Source organism: Ambystoma mexicanum, chromosome 9 (assembly GCF_040938575.1).
Source record: "Ambystoma mexicanum isolate Mex_15411 chromosome 9, UKY_AmexF1_1, whole genome shotgun sequence".
Taxonomy (NCBI): Eukaryota; Metazoa; Chordata; class Amphibia; order Caudata; family Ambystomatidae; genus Ambystoma; species Ambystoma mexicanum.
This window is the reverse complement of record NC_090931.1, coordinates 39974922-39995425: the sequence shown is the minus strand read 5'-3', so window position 1 is coordinate 39995425 and position 20504 is coordinate 39974922. Positions and strand designations below refer to the sequence as shown.

The following is a 20504-nucleotide window of genomic DNA, read 5'->3' as shown; positions in this document are numbered from 1 at the left end:
AGGTGACACAAAATTCTGTGGTTCCCCTCTCAATGAAGAGTGTATATTGGTTTTCCGATTGAGCCACATCAGAACAGTCATGGGCAAACTTGTTAGTGAAAACTCAGAATCACAAGAGAATCTGATCCCTGAGGGAGAGGGCAGGCTTTCATCCACCGCAAGGGCCACAACTTGCACCACTTCCGTGTGGAGGCTTGCCCAGAGCCCCACAGGGCAGTGTAACATGTGTGTGCAGCTCTGCCATACTATTTATTTATTTTATTTTTTATTTATTTTTACATTTGTTACATGCCCAGACCCTTGGGTATCACGGTGTGGTTACAGACAGCTTAGTAATTCGTTTTTTTTTAAATTTTATTTTTATTTGTAAAACTACAGTTCAATACATGTATCAAACTTTTGTTACATTACAGTATCACAAAATTTGACTTTTATGCTCCAGTCAAAGTCGAATAGTGATGCTCAACTCCCTGCTGTTTATCGTTAATGTTCCTTCCAGTTTTTTCGAACATAATAAGATCTTGATTTACTACTTTAGATTTGGTGTGTGACCAATATCACGTCCAAGAAGTTGATTATGCTGCATGTAAGTATGATGTTACTCCCAGCCGAAACGATTTCCCACGATTCGCCTGCATCATAGAGTATGGGTTTGAAGGTGCAAAGGTGTAACTCTCGGGGAATGTTAAGGTGAGTACATGCGGTTATGAGATGTTTTAGTGACTCAACTTCTCCTGTGTTGCAGAACCTGCATTTATCGGAAGCGATAATTTTAGATCGGCGTCGCCATAATGTTTCTCTGGTGTTCAGGGCATTCAGTCTGAATTTCAGAAATTGGTTCCTGTGTTGACATGAGGGGCAAGTTGTTAGATACTTCGGTTGGGAGTATAATTTCAACATGCTCATCGAACCCGTGGGTGTGGATTTGAGAGATGCTCGAAGCTCATAAGCTGATATCCAGTCCCAAGTTTCTAGTTTTGTTTTTGCGTACTGGGGTCGATCAATCAGCTCGTCGGTGGATATATTGGCAGCTTCCATGATGGTTTTTATTTCAGACTTCCATGTTTGGAGTAAACTCGACTGTGAGCGTTCATTGTCATTTGCAAAGATTTCATATGCTGGAATTTGTGATCCAAGTATCATTTTCCTCAGGGACAATAAGGATTTCCCTAGTATTGTCATGTAGAGCGAGTTCAAGGTCAGTTCATATCTCAGGGCCACCATTGCCATGTATTTGGGAAGCCCTAATGCTCGTCTCCAGAACCTGCCTTCGAGCTGCTGCCAGAGGCAATGGTAGAGATTCCATCCTGTCCCCCCACCAAAGGTTATGGTGGGGACGAACTTCTGCAGGTAGAATGTTATTAATGGAGCAATTGAGAATTTCCCATAATCTTTATTGATTTTTGCTCCTTGTAGACATAGTTTATTTGCTCTTTCCAATAGGTCATTTGTCCATGCAGATTCGCAGAGAGAGTTGTTGACCATGATACCTAAGTATTGTATAGATGTCACGATACTTAGAGGAGCATTTTCAATTGCCCATTTAAAGTTTTTATCTTTCCTCGATACACTTTTTCCAATGCACATGATCTTTGTTTTTTCTGTATTTAAATGCAGGTCATTGGCTTTTAAGTAGTCGTTCAAGCTGAGCAATAGATGTTGCAGGCCTATCTGAGTTAGATAGATCAGCACGATGTCATCTGCATATACGAGGCAGTTGATGGAAGTTCCATTTATCTTTGGAGAAAAACTGTGAGCAGATTCCAGCTAGTTTGGTAGATCGGAGATGAATAATTTGAACAATTCGGCTGCTAATGAGCACCCTTGCTTTACTCCTTTGTGCGTTGGAATTGGCTCTGTCAAGACGCCTTGAGAATTTACTCTTACTTGGGTGTTGGTGTGCAGAGCTATGAGGGGGTCAAGAATCTGAGCTGGACAGTTCCACCCTCGTAATTTGGACCAGAGTTTTCCACGATTTATTGCGTCAAACGCTTGTCTGAGATCAACAAAAGCGAAAAATATTTTGTTCTTCACTCTTAGGGCTTCAAGTTTTAAGATGGTTAATAGGGTGAGATTTACATCGACACCTACTTGTTCTGTGAAGCCTGTTTGTCGACAATATATTTGTTTTCCCTTGGATGCCCATGCCGTCAACTTCAGTCGCAGAAACGATCCGAATATTTTTCCCATAGTGTCCAGAAGGGCAATGGGATGATAGTTAGAAGGCTCGTCTCGACTACCCTTCTTATATATTGGTACCACTATAGCTTTGGCCCACGAGTCAGGCGTTTTCCTTGAAGTAGAAATTTGACGAAACAAAACATTCCATGAATTTAGCCCAGTGATGCTTGTGTTTTTTTAGCGTTAGGTTGGATGTTTGATCTGGTCCAGCTGCTCTCGAATTCTTTAGTTTTTGAATTGCTAATTCAAGATCTTCATGGGAGGGTGTTATATCCCAGACTTTTGAGGAGTTAGAAAGAAGAACTTGTAGATCTTGGTGTGGCTGTTCGTATGCCTTTGTGAAGTACTCGACCCATTTAGAACTTGGAATTTCGTTTAACATATTTGGAATTGTTTTTGTGGTTCCTATTTAGGATTCCCCATATTTCACGCGTGTTCTTAGTGATTATTAGCTTTAGCATAATTTCAGCTCTGTTTTGTTCGATTATCACAGAGTGAGATTTGATTCAATTTCTGTAAGCCTGGCGTCGATCTTTTATGTTCTTTTGTGTGGCTTCTTGATCGCATTGCGACTTTCTTATCAGTCGTAGATCTTTCCTCAGTGATGTTTTAGCCAAGGCTATTTCATTACTGAAAGGATGTTTCGGGGTATGGCCGTATATTCTTGAATTAGAATATTTTGGCATGAAGGCGGCCAACATCGGAGCGTATTCGACGTCATTTGAATCTGCGAGGCTCGAAACTAGTTTCTGGATTTGCCGGCCGTTGGTTTTTAGCCGATTTCCTGCCGCATTTGTTGGCAGTGGTACTTCGTATTTTTCCGGCTGTGTATAGATTTTGTGTTCTAGTGATAGACATAGCATGCCATGATCACTTGCATCCTTCGGGATGACCTCAAGCGACTCCACTCTTTCGAATAGGTTTCCAGAGACCCAGATGTAATCTAAGGTATTTCTACATTGGAGTTGCTTCCAGGTTGTCTTGCAGGGTTGGTCACCCTTTGTGTTACCATTGACCATCTGACAGTTTCGTAAGGCAAGGGCTTGTGACCAAAGTTGACCTTGTTCAGATACTTCGGATTCAGGTATCTGGTTGTTTTCCATCGTTTGATGATTGAATCGAAACCAGCTGCAGTTCAGAACGCCACATATAATCACTGATAAGTCGGTATAATTGAGGAAGGCATCATCAATTAAAGTTGTTACATTAGCGATGAAGTCCGTGGTTGAAATCATTGCCGGGTTCCAGTATCCATTGATTACCAGTAGGTAACTGTATTTCTTTGAATTCATCGACTCAATTCGAATAATCGTACCCTGCACAAAAGGATTCGTGTTTACCGCTACTAGGGGGGTCATCCAGTTATGTATTTTCGCTAGAGTTATTAGACCTGAATAGGGGCGACCTTTGGAATTTCTTTTTGCTGGGTTCAGAAAAATAGTGAATCCATCTCGGTTGGGAGCGTCACGAAGCCAAGTTTCTTGGAGGCAGATTACGAAGACCTCGTTTAGAGGTTCTGTAAAGTTATTAAACAGATGAGTAAATCCACAGGTGTTCCAGGAAAGCAGCCTTAGCTTCGTCCGTATCACTCATTGTTATTGATTCTGATCGTTGCCTGCACAAGATTCGAGTCTGATTCCTTCGCTTCTGGCTTTGCGATCCAAATCATTTCGTGGTCTATGTGGGAACGATAATGATTTCCGTAAGGACATCCGGCAGGCAATACTTTGAGATTTGTTTATATTTGTTTTGCTTTTCGGAATTCCTTTTTGACTTGTCAAGTCGGGTTCCAGGGTAATTAGTTTTACATTGTACATGGAACAATAAAATACATAGGTTATTTACAGGCAATGATAAAACATTCTGATTGTATTTACAGGTACAGTAAAAGGATATGTTACTAATATTGGTTAAATAGCCAGGTTTTTAGCAGTTTTTTTTAATCCTGTGAAAGAGGTCTCTTTTTTGATGCTGATGGGGAGGGAATTCCAGTCTCTAGGTGCAAGGACATGGAAGCTACTGCCACCCGCTCTGGTGCTTTTGTAACGGGGGATAACTGTGAGTTGATTGTCGTTGGATCTAAGTGACTTGGTAGCTTCTTTTTTCTGTATTGCATTATTGTGGTTGATCGGGGCTTACAATACTATCAGTCTCATTGCGAGTATGGAGGTGCAGTACAGCGTGACAGTAAAGTGGCAGGAATGCTGTTACCTCAATTTTACCGCTCACAAATGGACCTCATTATAAGTCAGCCGGTCCAGTAATAAAGTGTTGGTATTAATATATATCATCACTTTACCGGGCCGTCCGACTAGGGGTTTGTCGGTGGGGCACCCGTGTTACCTCCAGCTAAATGCTCGAGGTAAGGCAGGCGCACTAGTCAAAAAAAGCCATAATTACCAGCACCTATGGGACTGGGGATTAACACCGTCCCCTCAGCACCCGTAATCTAGCCGGAAGACGGCACAGAGAATGACTGGCGTTTAGTGTGCCCAGAGGAGGAGAGGGCCGCAAGACAGAGCGACACATGGAGGAAACCCCGACCATGAGCCCTCCCAACTGGGCCACGTTGGCACACATCTCTTCGTGATGACGTGCGTGGTTCCCCAGGAAGCACGCACGTCATCACGAATGACACGTGTGCGCAACGCAACACCAATCAGGACATACTCAATCCTGTCACGGCTCCCCACGTCTGCAGGTAGAGGAGTGCCAGATGACGTGGACCTCCCCCCTACCTCTGACGGCCTGGGACGGGGCATCCCTGCTGGTGCATGGTGATGCAGTCACAGTGTCAGGGACAGTGACATGCACAGGCCCCTCCACGGTGACCTGTGCTGCCTCCTGCCCCTCAACTGCACCACTTGCACCAATGGTACCAACCCTACCAGGCCCCATGTGCGGCTCTGAAGCGGCCTCCTCCTCCTCCGTACACACCACCAACCTGGATGGCTCTGCACCGTCTTCTGTCATCGCAAGCCCCTGTGGGGGCTCACCCGCCCCTTCCGCTGCAAGCGTAGTGGCAGATGCGACACCAGTCCCCTCGCTCCCGGATGATGGAATTTCCTGGGAGGGTGACTGGGTTTTGCGTCGCCGGCCGGTGGAGGCATCCCTGCCGATTTCCTCCACAGCGCCGTCTCCTCCCTCTTCTTCACTCGCCTCTGTGTAAAGGGAGACATTGAACACAAGCATCAGGGTACTGTACAATAGTCCTCTAGACACAAAGCAATAGCACATGGGTGGCATTGTCAAACGTCACTTCCATCATGTCCCTCCACAACTCATGGGTCAGTGCAGGCAACACACATGCAGGAACAGGCATGGCACATGCAACAAACATTTGCATCCATGTCCAAGGCACCGTAGAAACATCCAATGGTGGGCTGAAACTCACATGCATCATGGGACATGCTGATCACATGCACACACATCACCGGAGGGTCATGCATCTGGCCCCGTATACCCCCAGACACAGTGGATACAAGGATGACTAGGCTGTATCAGTGAATCCACACATCGTCACAGACATGTGTCATGCATCCATGGTGTTTACCAGTCACTCACACACTACTCAGACACACGGACATGTACACCATGCATGTCCATGATAGCAACACCCATCTCTCACACCCCAAACATGTCCAAGTACAGGTACAGACACAGGCATGCATACATGTGTGCATTCTGCATGCTGCTCTGCATGATGCATTGTAACACGTACACAATCCATGTGGGTCACGCCTGACTGGACTCACATGCAGCACCATCATGTCCCTGCACACACACATCCAAACATGACCCATGTCACACATGCAGCCGAGTAGCTAACTACCACCACTCTGCAACATGCACTGTTTTAAACAGGAATGCATGGCCACTTACCGCCTGACTCCAGAGGGGCCTGCATTCTGAGGATCTGGTGGTGAAGCACTGGGCGAAGGCACTCCAGGACCCTCATCTTCTGGGTGGTAAAATGGGCCCGGTGCCCCACTGCATCCGCTGCGTCCAAGAGGCTTCGGGCCCTCTTGAGGGTCCTGGACTTGTAGTCCTCCCAGTGCTTTTGGACGTGTTTGATGTCGCGGGGTGCCACCCCCTCCGCATTGATGGCACCCACTATGTCCTTCCAGATCCTCTTCCGTCCTTCCTTGTTGGCACGCGATGGTCACAAGAGGGCATCATAATGCCCCAGGACTTGCTCCACCAGGATGCCAACTTCATTTTCAGTGAAGCTGGCAGCCCTCTGCCTCTGTGCTGGGGGGTTGCCACTGGTGCCGGATGGTGTTGTGTCAACATGGCAACCCCCGAGGCAGGTGTGGGTGGGCAACTGGGTCCTGGGCTGGGCTGTGGAGCGATGGAACACCAGTCGGGAGTCTTCTGTTCCAGCAGGGGTGGTCACAGCAAATGGACCCTTGCAGATGGCTGATGTGCAGGAACCAAATGGCAGGGCACTGTTGGGTGCAGGCAGGCAGGCAGCAGCAAATGGCTTGTAGGATGCTCCTGGGGCTCGGGGGGGCAGGAAAATGGCCTTCTGGGCAGGAGCGTGGACTTCCTTGTGTTGTCACGTGGCCAGCTTGATGCAGAGTGACTTGGCACATGAAAAAACAGCACGTCAGCATGTAATTCGAGGAAAGGGTCTTAGCGGGTAAACACGTAAGTGACGTAACACACGCGTGTGTTTCCTTCTGCACATGTTAATGGTCCGCGCGGGTCTGCAGCACGCTGTACGTGCTTTCAGTGGAGAATGACGCGTGTGTTTTTCCTACTTTGGGGTTCACACGCAATTACTTCATGGCGGTTATAGTGCCTACGCATATTTCTTTTCCATGCAAGGCAGACGGTGAGTCACGCACGCTATTTTTCACACTGCGGGTGCCCCTGTTTGTCACATACCCCATTTATTGAGGTCATAATAGCCTGCGTGTTAATCGCATATGCTTTTTTGTGTTCCTGGGTGCCACAGCGTACTGCGAGAGGTTTTTTTACACGCATGTGGGCTGCAGGGGTTGCATATATCTTTTTCTTGTATTTTTGGGGTGCCTGAGCGTTGCGTGGCTCTCATTTATCCCCAGGGTCCACAGGCAGCCTTGCAGGAGCACCGGGGTGCGTCTACCATCACATACCCTGCCCCCTTCACCCCAATTGACCAGGACAATTGTTCAGTGCGGCTCCCATTGGCAATAGTACATCCGTGCCATGGTTGGGAGGCTACCAAAGGTTAAGGGGTGCTCAGCTGGGCATCCTGCCAGTGTTGGGAGTGGTTGGGCACGTGACCGGGGTGACCATGGAGTGCATGCAGTCCAGGGTGACCGTTGAGCGGGAAGAGGCAGGGGTGCACCACAAGGGCAGGATGTCCAGCCACGTGCTGGTGCAGCCATGCCACCACCCCCTGTGGCTCCAGGTTATGCTGCTGTTGCATTCGACCATGGCACCCTTGCGACCCAACAGGGAGTAACATGTGCTGACACAGGCCCACCGGTCGTGGTAGCTGCAGGTGCAGCTGTGGTGACCACCACCCAGCCAGCCACCCGCGAGGGTTACTCGTACTATGGCAGTACGGCACCATCTATGGCGTACCGCCATACTCATAATGACCCCCTTTGTATGTGTGGGAGATTTTTGCCAAGTGGGTTCATCAGGTTCCATGTCAGGTGTGAATATCTTGTGCCTGTTTACATTTCTCACGTTGCACTTAATGATGATAGTGTCATCTGTTGTGCATTTGGTTGGCTGTTCAGCTGTTGCATGCCATGGCATGGAGGACAGGAGTCATGGGTGTTGGGAGTGTTTGGGTGACATACCAGTGATTTAAATGGCCTGTTTTGCAGGGGGTGGTGGGATATGTACCTTGCATGTGTTCCTTTTGGTCACACCAGATTGGTTATGTTTAAGTAGCTAGGGATGCACACAATGTAGCACTTCCGTGAAAACATTTTCAGGATGGTAAGGTTGTGACAGTTGACTGTCTCTTTGTTATCATCGATTGTCACCTGGTATGTGCCAGGCCTGTGTGCACTGCACAGGGCTGGGAGTTTAGGTAAAAAAAGTGGCCACAAGCTGGGTCCGGGCTGCCTCGCCACGTACCCTTTCCCCTCCAATGAGCAGCACCTGTGCATGTGGTTGGGGATGTGGGGGCACCACCATGTCCACCGGTATGCCCCGCCGTGTTGCAACATTGTGCAGGGCACATGCTGTCACAATGATCCTGCACATTACTGGGGGTGCATATAGTAGCTGGCCGCCAGAGCGGTCAAGGGAGCGTAAGCGTGACTTGAGCACTCTCAATGTGCGCTCCACTATGGCCCCGGTTGCAATATGGGCTGCGTTGTATCTTACCTGAGGTGGTGTGGTGGGGTTCCCTGCATGCATGTGCACAGGCATTTGTACTCACCTATGAGTCATGTGTCGCCATGCTTCCCAGCTTCCAGGGCCCGGCTCAGGGCAGACATTCTGTATATGAAACTGTCATGGGTGGACCCTGGATAGTTTACATAGACAGAGGTGATGATTCCCTTGGCATCGCATACAACCTGCACGTTCATGGAATGCCAGCGCTTGCGGTTGCAGTCGATGTTTTCAGTGGCCCTAGGTGGACGTAGGGCCACATGGGTGCAATCTATGGCACCAAGCACTTTGGGGAAGTGTGCCACCCTGTAGAAGTCCAGGACCACAGCCTGCCTTTCTGCGGGTGTTCCAGGCATGTATATGTGCCTGCGGACTGAGGGACGCGCAGTGATGATTGCCAACACCTGGTGTAGGCAACGTGACTGCATGGGCTGTGAGATGCCCCCCACTATGGCAGTTGTCTGCTGAAATGAACCAGTGGCCTAAACATGCAGTACATTGAGCACCTTCTCCAAGGGCCTCAATGCTTGGGAGCACAGGGTGGATGATGTGAGTTCATCCTCCCACTCAGTGACCAGGTCTAGGATGATATGAGGTGGATACCTGTACCTGGCATACACCTGGTCATCAGGCATCCCAAAAAGGCTGGTCCTGGTCAAAAAAATGTGGGGCCTGGCTATTCTCCTCCTCCTGCGGTGTCCCATGATCACTGCTGCGAGGAATGGGACATTCATCGTAGCTGTATATGCTTGTTTGTTGTTTGCGCGCACTTTTATGCTGTGCGAGGGCGCTTCCGCCTGCTTTCGTGTGGCGGACGTATTTGTTCATATGCGTGTGTTTTGACTTGCGTGGGTTTTCCCTATTCGATTCCATGAATACGTGTTGTTCACTAGCGTTTGGGTGTTGCATGTGTTTCCCAGTGGTACTTCCCACGTTACGCCTACATTTTCACAAGTTGTTCCCCATTCCCCATGTTTCGCCCCCTTTTTAGGTGTGTGCGCGAGAAGTTGTGCGCGTTCCCCATTCCTGTCGTGCACACATTTGTAAAGTCGCAGTGACGTGTAAAGTTAGCGCGGATTTGGTGCACATCCTGGGAAAAACACGTGCAGGGCCTTCCATGAATCGCACATGTGCGATTTGCACGCGCGCTCTAGCTTTTTCACGCTTGCACCAGCTTGCGCCTCAAATTTCAGGGCACATTTATTCCATAAATTACCCCCTTGGTGTCAAACAAGTGCAAAGGTAGGAGCATGGCTCCTGAATCAGACTTAAACGAATTACCCCATAACCGATACAGATCCTGGGGAGAGGCCAAGCTTCCTGCTGGAAGCTTGGCACATGTATTGGCTTGGAGAGAACAGGTGATGGCACCCCCACTTGATATGTGTAAAGAGTACGAGACACAACGGTGGTAATAGAATTTAGCGCAGAAGTAGCGCACGCGGCTGGCGCAGAGAGGGAGCATGTGCCAGCGTGTGCCAGCCACGTGCGCCAAAACCCATTTTCACGCACACCGCATGGATACTTACATCCATAATGAGCCATGGCACAGAGTGGCGCAGCGACCCAGCAGCAGCGCCAGTAACGCCCTCAACCCCGCCTCATGCACCAAAAAAATCGCACAAATCCCCTACATGGCGCAAAGACCAGTGGACCAGCATACAGCCCCCACAACGAAAATGCACTAAAAACACCATTCAACGCTCAAGCGCCAGCGAAATCCCTGTACACCCCTCGGAATACACGTACCCAGCTCGCTCCAGCGAAATCGCATGTAAAACTCCCCGTGCACCCCTCGGAATACGCGTACCCCGCTTGCGCCAGCGAAATCACATGTAAAACTCCCCACGCATCCCGCGGATTACGCGTACCCCGCTCGTGCCAGCGAAATCGTGTGTAAAACTCCCCACGCACCCCTCGGATTACGCGTACCCACCTCGTGCCAGCGAAATTATGTGTAAAACTCCCCACTCTCCCCTCGGAATACACGTACCCCGCTCGTGCCAGTGAAATTGCGTGTAAAACTCCCCGCGCACCCCTTGGAATAGGCGTACCCCGCTTGCGGCAGCAAAATCACGTGTAAAACTCCCTGCGCACCCCTCGGATTACGTAGACACCGCTCGCACCACCGAAATCGCATGTAAAACTACCTGCGCACCCCTGGAGAATGCTTACCCCGCTCACGCCAGCGAAATCACGTGTAAAACTCCCTGCGCACCCCTCGGAATATGCATACCCCGCTTGCACCAGCGAAATCATGTGTAAAACTCCCCGCACACCCCTGGAATACGCGTACCCCACTTGCACCATTGAAATCATGTGTAAAACTCCCCGCACAGCCCTCGGATTATGCGTACCCCACTTATGCCACTAAAATGACATGTAAAACTCCCCGCACATCCCTCGGATTATGCGTACGCCGCTCGCAACAGCGAAATCACATGTAATTCTCACTCCCGTACCCTCAGATTCATGCAGCAGTGTGGTGAGAAGCCACATGCAACCCCTGTAGCCAGACCACGCCACAGGGATCCACCCTACACCCCTCCCCATGCCCCACAGGCAGCCCATCCACCCTGACCATGCCCCACAGGCAGCCCATCCACCCTCCCCATGCCCCGGAGGCAGCCTATCCACCCTGACCATGCCCTGCAGGTAGGCCACATGGCACCATGCACTTGGGAGCCCTGACTCATGCCCCCGCTCCCCCCAACCGCTTGACGGGCACCTGCCAGCAGGCCCCGACTCATGTCCCCCCACATCCCTCTCCATTGACGGGCACCTGCCAGCAGGCCCCGACTCAAGTCCCCCCAAACACCACGTCATAACTATACAGACCCATGGCCCTAATGGCAACCCAAATCCCACACACCCACGCCCCAGTACAAACACCCAAAGATCCACTGCACCCACTCCCTAGTAAATTACCCATTCCATGATAGTCTGAAAAGAACCAGCATGCCCATCAACACATGACAGAGCCAATGCTCATGGAGACATGCACAAAATAAATCATAGTAGACCACACCAAGAATGAAGAATAATGAAATGTATTAAAAATAAAAACAAATGACAATATGAAAATCACAAATGCTAATAAAGAAATAATGATAGCAATATGAAACAGAAAGTGAAATCCAAGTAAAAATAAAAATCCAAAACATGAAAAAAATAAAAGTGGTCCATCCACAAAGTCCATAGAAATCAATCCCATTACTCCATGTGAAAATTAAAATAAAACAAATAAAGTATGTACATGTCTGTAATATTGAAAACAAAAGTCTGAAGTGTCCATTATCCCAAAACAAAAGGAAACCTACCTAAAACCCTATTTAAAATACAACTATATACAAAAAGTGGAGCAAAGTCTGTGAACTCCAAATAATAATAAAAACCAAATGAAACCTAAACCTAAACCTAAATAACTATATACAAAGGCGGCGGGCTAGTCCGACGACTCACTTTTTTGATGTCCCGGGCCAGGGCATCATCGAACTCCACGTCGATGTTCCGGAGGCGGGCCTCTTCCCTGGCCTCAAGGTCTCGCAGGGATGCAGCCATGGTCTCCTCCAACTCCCTGCGAGTTGCCTCGAGGCACTCAGCCCACCTCACAGCCCGGTGCATGGAGTTCTCTGCCCTGACCATTGTGAGCCGTGCCCTCTCCGCCCGCCGCCGCTCCACACCTATTCGCTGGCCCAACCGCTGTCACACAGAAGACAATCCCAATCCTGGGTCCTCCTGTCCGCCGACCGATGTAGAGGGCCCCGAGGCCACATGCCTCCCATGCCAAGCCTGCCGCCGCCTTTCTGCTGCCTGCCACCACCACCACAACTGCCTCGGTGTAGATGGCAACAACAGGTGCCGTCGTGCAGGTGTCCTGCTTGTATGTGCCTGCACATCGTCCGTTGCCAGGGGTCCAGTTGCTGGGGTGACCACCTGTGCTGGAGCTCCGACTCCCAACTCCACCAGACTGGCTGCGTTGGTTGGGGCAGGTCCAAAGGGAGCCCTGGTGGCATCTGGGCCGGAAGATAGCACAAAGAGCGACTGGCGTAAAGTGTGCACAGAGGAGGAGAGGGCCGCAAGACAGAGCGACACATGGAGGAAACCCCCGACCATGAGCCCTCCCAACTGGGCCACGTTGGCACAAATATCTTCGTGATGACGTGCGTGGTCCTCACAGGAAACACGTACGTCATCACGAATGACACATGCATGCAACGCAACACCAATCAGGACCGACTCAATCCTTTCACGGCTCCCCACGTCCGCAGGTAGAGGAGTGCCAGATGACATGGACCTCCCCCCTACCTGCGGACAGGCCTGGGACGGGGCACCCCTGCTGGTGCATGGTGATGCAGTCACAGTGTCAGTGACATACACAGGCCCCTCCGCAGCGACCTGTGTTGCCTCCTGCCCATGCCTCTGGACTGCACCACTTGCACCAGTGGTACCACCTCCACCAGGCCCCATGTGCAGCTCTGAAGCGGCCTCCTCCTCCTCCATACACACTACCAACCTGGATGCCTCTGCACCGTCTTCCGCCGTCGCAAGCCCCTGTGGGGGCTCACCCACCCCTTCCGCTGCAGCCGTAGTGGCAGACGCAGCACCAGTCCCCTCACTCCCAGATGATGGAATTTCCTGGGAGGGTGACTGGGCCTTGTGTCGCCGGCTGGTGGAGGCATCCCTGCCACTTTCCTCCACAGCGCCGTCTCCGCCCTCTTCCTCACTCGCTGCTGTGTAAAGGGAGACATTGAACACAAGCAGAATTTTAAACCTTCCAGCCATCACCTCTTTGTTTTTGCTTTGTCACCCTGAGTGGGACGGGTATGCTCAGACGTGGGTCCCGTGCCTGCTGGGCCTAGAGACCCAAGCTACTCCTCACTGATGAGGCCCAACAAGGACGAAACATGTTTGGGGATGCTTGTGGTCTCGTGCAGAAGGGATGTGACCTAGCAGTTCGGGCTGGACTGCCAATTTTGGGGTGGGACCAAGTCTGATTTGCATATGGTCTTTCCCCTTCTGTAATGGCTTGGCAGGCAAAGAACGATGGTCTGGAGGGTTGCCCAGAGCAATGCCAGTGGTTAAGATTCATTCTTAACCTTCCAGCCATCACCTCTTTATTTTTGCTCTACACAGAGTCCTACATCTACATAGGAGACTGCATCTGCACAGCATCCTGCATCTGCACAGGATCTTGATATCTGCACAGGATCCTGCATTTCCACAGGATCGTGCATCTACAGATGATCCGGCATCTACAGAGGATCCTGCATCTGTACAGCATCCTGTATCTACATAGGAGCCTGCATCTGCACAACTTCCTGCATCTGCACAGGATCCTGCATCTGCACAGGATCCTGCATCTGCACATCATCCTGCATCACCAGAGGATCCTGCATCTGCACAGGAGACTGCATCTGCACAGGATCCTGCATCTACACAGGTTCCTGCATCTGCACAGGATCCTGCATCTGCACAGGATCCTACATCTACAGAGGATCCTGCATCTATAGAGGATCCTGCATCTGCACAGGAAACTGCATCTGCACAGGATACTGCATCTGCACAGGATCCTGCATTTGCACAGAGGATCCTGCATCTGCACAAGATCCTGCCTCTGCACAGGATCCTGCATCTGCACAGGATCCTGCATTTCCACAGGATCATGCATCTGCACAGGATCCTACATTTACACAGGATCCTGCATCTGCACAGGGTCCTGCATCTGGACAGCATCCTGCAGCTACACAGGATCCTGCATCCACAGAGAATCCTGCATCTGTACAGCATTCTGCATCTGCACAGGATCCTGCAGCTACACAGGATCAAGCATCTACACAGGATCCTGCATCTGTACAGCATCCTGCATCTGCACAGGATCCTGCACCTGCACAGGATCCTGCATTTGCACAAGGATGCAGCATCTACACAGGATCCTGCATCTGCACAGGATCCTGCATTTTCACAGGATCCTGCATCTACACAGGATCCTGCATCTGAACAGGATCCTGCATCTGCACAGGATCCTGCCTCTACACAGGATCCTGCATCTGCACAGGAGACTGCATCTGCACAGGATCCTGCATCTACACAGGTTCCTGCATCTGAACAGGATCATGCATCTGCACAGGATCCTACATCTACAGATGATCCTGCATCTATAGAGGATCCTGCATCTGCACAGGAAACTGCATCTGCACAGGATCCTGCATCTGCACAGGATCCTGCATTTGCACAGGATCATGCATCTACAGAGGATCCTGCATCTGCATAGGATCCTGCATCTGCACAGGATCCTACATCTACACAGGATCCTGCATCTGCACAGGATCCTGCATTTGCACAGGATCCTGCATCTGCACAGGATCCTACATTTACACAGGATCCTGCATCTACACAGGATCCTGCATCTGCACAGCATCCTGCAGCTACACAGGATCCTGCATCCACAGAGGATCCTGCACTTGTACAGCATCCTACATCTGCACAGGATCCTGCAGCTACACAGGATCCTGCATCTGTACAGCATCCTTCATCTGCACAGGATCCTGCATCTACTGAGGATCCTGCATCTACACAGCATCCTGCATCTGCACAGGATCCTGCATCTGCACAGGATCCTGCATCTACAGAGGACCCTGCATCTGCACAGGATTCTGCATCTACAGAGGATCCTGCATCTGCACAGGATCCTGCATCTACAGAGGATCCTGCATCTACAGAGGATCCTGCATCTGCACAGGAGACTGCATCTCCTCAGCATCCTGCATCTACATAGGATCCTGCATCTTCACAGGAGACTGCACCTGCACAGCATCATGCATCTGCACAGGGCCCTGCATCTACAGAGGATCCTGCATCTGCACAGGATCCTGCATCTGCACAGGATCCTGCATCTGTACAGCATCCTGCATCTGCACAGGATCCTGCATCTGCACAGGATCCTGCATCTGCACAGGATCCCGCATTTGCACAGGGATCCTGCATCTGCACAGGATCCTGCATCTGCACAGGATCCTGCATCTGCACAGGATCCCGCATTTGCACAGGGATCCTGCATCTGCACAGGATCCTGCCTTTTCACAGGATCCTGCATCTACACAGGATCCTGCATCTGAACAGGATCCTGCATCTACTGAGGATCCTGCATCTACACAGCATCCTGCATCTGCACAGGATCCTGCATCTGCACAGGATCCTGCATCTACAGAGGACCCTGCATCTGCACAGGATTCTGCATCTACAGAGGATCCTGCATCTGCACAGGATCCTGCATCTACAGAGGATCCTGCATCTACAGAGGATCCTGCATCTGCACAGGAGACTGCATCTCCTCAGCATCCTGCATCTACATAGGATCCTGCATCTTCACAGGAGACTGCACCTGCACAGCATCATGCATCTGCACAAGGCCCTGCATCTACAGAGGATCCTGCATCTACAGAGGATCCTGCATCTGCACAGGAGACTGCATCTGCACAGCATCCTGCATCTGCACAGGATCCTGCATCTGCACAGGATCCTGCATCTGTACAGCATCCTGCATCTGCACAGGATCCTGCATCTGCACAGGATCCTGCTTCTGCACAGGATCCCGCATTTGCACAGGGATCCTGCATCTGCACAGGATCCTGCATCTGCACAGGATCCCGCATTTGCACAGGGATCCTGCATCTGCACAGGATCCTGCATCTGCACAGGATACTGCATTTTCACAGGATCCTGCATCTACACAGGATCCTGCATCTACATAGGAGACTGCATCTGCACAGCATTCTGCATCTGCACAGGATCCTGCATCTAGATAGGATTCTGCATCTGAACAGGATCCTGTATCTGCACAGGATCCTGCATCTACACAGGATCCTACATCTACACAGGATCCTGGATCTACAGAGGATCCTGCATCTGCACAGCATCCTGCATCTACACAGGATCCTGCATCTGCAAAGGATCCTGCATCTACAGAGGATCCTGCATCTACAGATGATCCTGCATCTACAGAGCATCCTGCAACTGTACAGAATCCTGCATCTACACAGCATGCTGCATCTGTAGAGGATACTGCATCTGTACAGCATCCTGTATCTACACAGGATCCTGCATCTAAGTAGGAGCCTGCATCTGCACAGCTTCCTGCATCTGCACAGGATCCTCCATCTGCCCAAAGGTTTCTAAGCGCAGACCTGGGAAACAAACCAGTAGTGCTCTGTGTCATTTGCTTCCAAGGCGAGCATGTTGCCCCTGAGCTATCCTCACGAGACAACAGTACTATAACAACAGTAGCAGCTCCCCCTTTCCCTAACCCCTCCATCCTCCCCCATCCGCCCACCAGTTACCGCAGGTGGCCCCTTTAGTCTGCTATGCCTTTTAACAGAGCTGAGAAGTGAGCATTGAGCAGGGCAGGGTCAAACCTATCACGCCCGTATTACATGTACTCCATTGGCCACCCGGCAAACAAAGGGTCATTTCAAAACATTGTGCATTGCCTCTCACTCATACCCTGGAGAGGCCCTTCCTCTGTCAGAAGCAAGTTTCAAGGATACACTCCATCCAGAGCACTATGTTAAGCAGTGCTGCACTTGTTCTAGACCCCACCTTCAATTAGAAATCACGAGGATGATCCACTTTTTCAGGTCTGCCCACAAAATTGTGGAACACCCCAAAGAAACTTCTCTGACTGACAAAGAACCCCCTGACTTTCAGGAAAACCCCCAAGACCTGGGTGTTCAACCAACCACTTTGAAAGAAAGAAAAGATTATACCAATTGACTAAAAACTGTGCTCCAAAGAGCCAGACTAATTTACGAGAGGCAATTACGAGCCTCGTTGCTCTACCATCTGTGAGAAATCAATTTGATATATGGATCCTCTGCTGTGACACTGGTCTACACCAAATATCTCTGTAAATTTGACAACCAACAGCCAGGAAGTGACAACACCCTAACCCCTCAATCTCCACCCCCAACTAAATCCCCAGTACTAAACTCTTGCAGCTGGACACTTCCCTCATCCCTTCAGACAACTGACATGGTCCAGTGTACTCAACAGACTCATACTGTGTCCATCTTTTATCATCAGCCATGTTCGGTGAATCCTGCACTGCCGAACTTGGTGACTGTCCTCACTGCTAATCTGTCCTGGTCCCTACAAACCAAGTAGAGCACAAATAGTCCCAAATCTGCACACAGGTCACGGGTATCTTCGGCCTGCAACCATCAACACCGAAGGTTTCTACATCTGTCTTCCCATTAGACTACCATGCACTGCACCCCAAGCTTTCTTATCTACCTGAGACTCTGTGCTTAACATATAGAAAGGCACCTAATCTAAAAAATATTTAGTGCCCATCTCACTTTGTTGAACACACAAAAATACAAGGACAGCACCAACTTTGGGCAACAGAAAATCTACAAGGATTCTACAAATGTGGAACTTGCAAGATGTGTGACTATGCAACCAATGGCTTAAAGGAATGCTCTAAAGCAGATGGCTCAACCTACAAGATCAAAGATTTTCTCAATTGTAATTCTAAATGTATAGTGTATGCCATCAAATGCATATGTGCCAAAGTATATATAGGAAGTACCATCAGACCACTTAAAACACAGATTTATGAACATATCCGAACCATCAAACTACGTGACATCTGTTACCCTCTCAGCAAGCACTTCCTAGAAAACCACAGACAAGAAGATATTGCTCTGATAAGATTTTTTGGTATTGAACAAGAAACTATTTCCAATAGAGGGGGGAATAGAGAAAAGCAATTACGGAAAGTGGAAGCAAACTGGATTTTCCACATGGACAGCACAAACACAGGTTTAAATGCAGACCATGAACTGTGTCATTTCTTATGAATTGCCACTATATTCAATGTCACTCCACATATATAATTTGGGTTCATTGTATTTTGACTCACAGCAAATCTTAATACAGCTTGAAAATTAAGCCTCTCATTATATAGGTTAGTAAGGGATCTTTACACATAGTAAAGAGTAATTATTTTATGCAAAGGAAGATCTCCTCAAAGGGTAAGATAACATACCTATTAAAATTGACAAAGCAAATAAAAAAAAAAATCAGGAGCGAGAACTAGACAAAATGGTGGCTGCGGCGCATTGTAGGCCATAATGCCCACGTGCGGAAGGTTCCATTCCGCTAGGGCACATCTAATTACAGACATTCACCGAGGAATTAGTAAATCCAACTAGTAGAAAACATGCGTAAGACCTAACAGTTGTCCCTTTAAATTTAATTGTAAAACTTGAATTATGTGAGCACTAAGTCAACAGCCATACTAATTGGAGAAATATTACAGATCCAATTGATACTCCAAGATTGCATCCATAGCGTGATCACGTTCATCACGTAATTTTACGGATGACGTCATGACGCTACAGGACGTAAACAAATAGCAGCCATTTTAGGTGACTAAATGGAGCGGTCAAGTCACGAATTACAATCCGGCTCAATCCGACCTAAGGAGAAATCCAGGTGAGAAAATTCACATTGGAATTATTCTCTAAGTTGAATTTCTAAACTTTAGGAAGCTTATTTTTGTACATACAAGGATGGAAAGCCTTAATCCACCTTTAACTTAGTTTATCTATCAAATCACCAACAGGGACTGACTCGCACAATGTCAAAGGAAAAATAAATCCAGCAAGATCCTTTTTCTATTAGGAAGCACTGCAATCTAACCGTTGTTCCTTCAAAAGTCATAAGGAAACATTGATCAGTAAGCATTTTTCTTTAAACATTTTCTAGTGCATCATTTTGTATCCTTAATTAAGAAGTTTTAAAAAAACAAAAAATAGTTTCTCAATCAATTCAGATTCAGAGTAAAGTATTGTATCAAGGTACACAATTACAATTGCTTGGCGTCATGTCTGTTCAAATATTTAGACGGTAAAACCTGTGAAAAACACTGCCTTTTATTCTGTGACGATAACAGATATACCTGCACAATATAATGATGTTTAGGAGTTACAAATTGATCATTTTCTTTCACAACTATTGTGTTTCAAAATATTGTATTTTTTCCTTTTTTTCTTGTTCACAACAGAAATATTTGTAAACTTACCTCCTGAAGAACCACTGAATCCAAAGTGGGGAAACACGTGTCCAGGGTAAAACATGTGAAAATCACTTTTTTTTAAATTCTGTGAAGATAACAGATATTTTCAAAATAACTAAAATCAAATAAATATTTATTTTGGAGCGCCTGTCAAACAGTGTTTGAAATTCTTTTCTTTGATATATGTTCTAAGACATAAGAACAGTGGAAATGGTCACCCTGACATACTATGACTTGAGCCTTGACTCACTGCCCGTTAGATATTAAAATCAAGACGTGCACCTTTAAGAAAGAGCATATGCTCAATGTGAGAGAAGTGTTTTTCCAAAACCCAGATTTGCTTTTAAAATAACATGCAGTCTGATTGACCAACAAGTGCAAAGAACTTTTGCACCCCCTCAGATGTGTCGGGAAACTCTGTGGTCTTTCTCCTGCAATATTCAGTCATTCTCAATATAGAAAATATGTGGTCTGCCCACTTACTTACAGAAGCATAACGTTAGGGGTAAAACAAAATATACAATTTGATATACTTTGCTAATTGCCCATGTGACATGACATATGTGAGCATGACAACACAACAGGTGAAGAAACGTATCATGAAGCATTTCTCATGTATTTGCACTCGTCACGTAACTGCCCCCTTTAGCACAGCACTTTGCAGAATGGACACTTAAAGGTGATGAACCAAAATTGACACATATTGAGAAAATTATCTACCCTTTCTAGGGAGCAACTTTGATATGTTACTCTATGCTATCGCAGTAAATAGAGGTGGATTTTCTGACTGCATTCCAAGAAGGAAGGCTTGAACGACGGAATTGAATAGCACAGACTGCCTTTAAGTCCCAACATGAACAGACCGGTCAGTCAAGGTGCCTGTGTCTAGAACAGAATAATT

At 48.4% G+C, this 20504-nt stretch overlaps 1 pseudogene; it reads right to left on the bottom strand.

Annotated features, from left to right (window-relative positions):
• Positions 1 to 14447: 14447 nt before the first annotated feature.
• LOC138487243 (300 kDa antigen AG231-like) lies at positions 14448 to 14933 on the bottom strand (annotated as a pseudogene).
• Positions 14934 to 20504: the final 5571 nt, after the last annotated feature.